Consider the following 4,178-nt stretch of genomic DNA (forward strand, 5'->3'; position numbering starts at 1 on the left):
TGGCTCTCTGCAGAAAGGGGCAGTGCTGTTCCAAAGGCCCTCTCAGGTGGCTTCACATGACAGGAGAGACAATGGGCAATGGAAATAACCAGGACAAAGCCTCCAGGCTGCATCTCTAACACACAAGATGCTCAGAAGAACCCAATTTGATCTGTGTGGTGTAAATGAAAAATTTGAGGCTGGGCATGGTGGCTCACACCTTTAATCCCAGCACTTTGGGAGGCTTATGTGAGAGGATCACCTGAGCCCAGGAGTTCAAGACCAGCCTCGACAACACAGCAAGACCCTGTGTATTAGTCCATTCTCCCACTGCTATAAAGAAATACCTGAGACTGGGTAATTTATTAAGAAAAGAGGTTTAATTGTTTCAAGGTTCTGCAGGCTATGCAGGAAGCATGGCAGCTTCTGCTTCTGGGGAGGCCTCAGGAAGCCTCCAATCATGGCAGAAGGGGAAGGGGAGTGAGATCTCTCACCCGGCGGGAGCAGGAGCAATAGAAAGCAAGCGGGGAGGCGCTGCACACTTTTAAACAACCAGATCTCACAAGAACTCACTGTCGCAAGAACAGCACCAAGACAATGGTGCTAAACCATTCATGAGAAACCTTCCCCATAATCCAGTCACCTCCCACCAGGCCCCACCTCCACCACTGGGGATTACAGTTCGACATAAGATTTAGGTGGGGACACAGATCCAAACCATATCACCTTCTCTCTACTAAAAATAATAATAATAAAAGCCAGATGTGGTGGCACCACCTGTAGTCCCAGCTACTCGGGAGGCTGAAGCAGGAGGATCACTTAAGCCCAGGAGTTCAAGGCTGCATTGAGCTATGATGCCACCACAGCCTAAACAACAGAGTGAGGCCCTGTCTCAAAACAAAAACAAACAAACAAAAAACCAATTTGGATTTGTATTTCAGTCTTCTGTTTTCTGTTCTTTAATACCCTTATTAAAGAAACCAGATGTGAGGTGGCGCAGCGGCGGTCAGGTGAGTGACGCGGGAGCGGTCAGCAGGTGGCAAACCCACGGCCAGGCTTCCGTGGCAAGCAGCCCTAGAGGAATGGCCGTCCTGTCCCTGCGAGCCCCTGGGCCCTGGCAGGCGATCCAGGTGGGATGCTATGGAATATGATGAGAAGCTGGCCCGGTTCCGGCAGGCCCACCTCAACCCCTTCAACAAGCAGTCTGGGCCGAGACAGCATGAGCAGGGCCCTGGGGAGGAGGCCCCAGACATCACTCCTGAAGAGGCCCTGCCTGAGCTGCCCCCTGGGGAGCCGGAGTTCCGTTGCCCTGAACACGTGATGGATCTCGGCCTGTCTGAGGACCACTTCTCCCGCCCTGTGCTGCGGCAGGTGATCGAGGAGCGCAAGCAGGTGATTCTGGAGCTGCCCGAGCAGTCGGAGAAGCAGATGGATGCCGTGGTGTGACTCATCCACCTCCGGCTGAAGCTCCAGGAGCTGAAGGACCCCAACGAGGATGAGCCAAACATCCGAGTGCTTCTTGAACACGGCCTCTACGAGGAGAAGAGCAAGAGCGTCAAGCAGACCTGTGATAAGTGTAACACCATCATCTGGGGGCTCATTCAGACCTGGTACACCTGCACAGGGTGTTATTACTGCTGTCACAGCAAGTGCTTGAACCTCATCTCCAAGCCCTGTGTGAGCTCCAAAGTCAGCCACCAAGCTGAATACGAACTGAACATCTGCCCTGAGACAGGGCTGGACAGCCAGGATTACCGCTGTGCTGAGTGCCAGGCGCCCATCTCTCTGCAGGGCGTGCCCAGTGAGGCCAGGCAGTGCGACTACACCGGCCAGTACTACTGCAGCCATTGCCACTGGAACGACCTGGCTGTCATCCCTGCATGCATTGTACACAACTGGGACTTTGAGCCTCGAGAGGTTTCTCGCTGCAGCATGTGCTACCTGGCGCTGATGGTGTCTCGGCCCGTGCTCAGGCTCCGGGAGATCAACCTTCTGCTGTTCAACTACGTGGAGGAGCTGGTGGAGATTTGCAAGCTGCGCCAGGACATCCTGCTCATGAAGCCGCACTTCATCACTTGCAGGGAGGCCATGGAGGCTCGTCTGTTGCTGCAGCTCCAGGATCGGCAGCATTTTGTGGAGAACGATGAGATGTACTCTGTCCAGGACCTCTGGACGTGCATGCCGGCCACCTGGGCTGCTCACTCACCGAGACCCACACGCTCTTCACCAAGCACATCAAGCTGGAATGCGAGCGGTGCCAGGCCAAGGGCTTCGTGTGTGAGCTCTGCAGAGAGGGCGATGTGCTGTTCCCGTTCGACAGCCACACGTCTGTGTGCACCGACTGCTCCACCGTCTTCCACAGGGACTGCTACTACGACAACTCCACCACGTGTCCCAAGTGTGCCCAGCTCAGCCTGAGGAAGCAGTCGCTCTTCCAGGAGCCAGGTCCTGACGTGGAGGCCTAGCGCTGAGGAACAGTGCTGGGCACCCCACCTGGCCCACCGGGACCCACCCTGCCAACGTCAAGTTGTTCGTTCTGCTCTGGAGACCCCTGGGGTGCGGCCCCTGGACCCCTCCACCCCTGCTGGGCCAGAGCGGGTGGGCAGTGTCAAGGCCCGTTGTCTCCCAGGTGCTTGCTGGGACTCGGGGTGGCCGCACCTGGCTGTCACCTGGGTGTGCTGCTGTGAGGGGTCCTTGCGTGGCCCCCATCCTTCCCCCAGTGCAGAACTCCATGGGCAGGGAGTTGGGGGGATATCTCACCTCCCCCATGGCACAGAGCCCTCCACACCCCTGGACCAGAGCATCCGGGCCCTAGAGATTCCACAGTTCCCATCCTGGCCACCCTGGAAACTCATCAGGCCAAGACCCCGAGAGAGCTTCAGAGGAGTGTTGAGTAACATCTGAGGATGCGGCTGCACACACTCAGCCAAGGGCCGAGTCTCACCTGCAGTGGGGTTTCGGCTCTGCCTGGGGGCTCCATCACTTTCAGCCACTCGTCGCCTTGGGGATTTCTGGTTGTCCCCAGCTGGGGCTGTTCACAGTTGTCACCTGTAGACCTGCCTCTCCCTGGCCTGAGGTTCAAGGGCCTCATCGGGTGGTCAGTCCAGTGGGGTCACCTGTTGTTTCTGTACAACAGCAGGGAAGGGGACCATGGAGCTTTTCCCTGCTGGGTGCTCCTGCTTTGGCCCAGCCCACCTTTCCTGGTGCTCCAAGCTAGGAGGCCGTGGCCCCAGCCTGAGGAGGGTGTCCTGGCCTCCAGGTGTGGAGCAGGGACTGTGCACTGGGGGAGGTTCCAGTTAGGTGATGGGATCCTGCAGTGGTCTGGTGGCATTTCTTGGAACCAGATTTACCTGAGGAGCTCTGTCCTGCTGCCTGTGGAGGGCTCCAGATAGCTCAGAAATGACCAGCCAGTGGCCTTTTGTTTGGGGGCCTGAGATCAAGAGCTGAGAGTATTCACTCGACTGAGCCCATTCAGGAAGATCAGGGCAGGGGCGTTTGGGAGGTCCCTCACTCCACGGGACAGAGGCCCCTGGACAGCAGAGGAAACCTACAGCTCTGGGTGAGGGGACACTTGGCTTTGGTGTTTGCACTTTACAGATCCTGCGGTCCACGAGGGGCCTCAGGAGAGGACGTGTCAGGAGGTGGCTTCCCAGCCTTCTGCCTTGGGCAGTGGGGGTGCTCCTATCTGTCCTTTTCCCCTACACCCTGGACTGTGCTTGGCTGTTGGTGCACATGGTTGGCACACACGGTGGGCAGAGGGCAGAGAATGCCACTGCTTGGATATTTGTCCCCTTTGACCAGAAAACCCAAGAGGAGACACCTCAGTCAGCAGAAAGGCTGCCTGGCTCACTGGCTCATTCCAGGATGCCCTCCACCATCAGGAAGGGGATGGTGTCCTCTCCCCACTGTGGTGGCTTTAGGCAAGGTTCTTACTGTCTGCTCTGCCTCGGTTTCCCCAGACATGGGAATGCTCATACATTGTTGGTGGGTATGTCAATTAGTTCAACTTCTATGGAAAAAGTAGGGAGGTATCTCAAAGAACTAAAAGTACAACTACCTTTCGACCCAGCAATCCCACTACTAGGTATCTACCCAAAGGGAAAGAAATCATTATATAAAAAGGCACTGCACTCCCATGTTTATCGCAGCATAACTTACAACAGCAAGGTCATGGAACCAAGGTAAGTATCCACCAACGG

General features: G+C 56.4%; 1 pseudogene; it reads left to right on the forward strand.

Annotated features, from left to right (window-relative positions):
- Nucleotides 1–1,000: 1,000 nt before the first annotated feature.
- On the forward strand, nt 1,001–2,785 carry LOC129394460 (differentially expressed in FDCP 8 homolog; annotated as a pseudogene).
- Nucleotides 2,786–4,178: the final 1,393 nt, after the last annotated feature.

The sequence above is a fragment of the Pan paniscus genome, chromosome 19 (assembly GCF_029289425.2).
Source record: "Pan paniscus chromosome 19, NHGRI_mPanPan1-v2.0_pri, whole genome shotgun sequence".
NCBI lineage: Eukaryota > Metazoa > Chordata > Mammalia > Primates > Hominidae > Pan > Pan paniscus.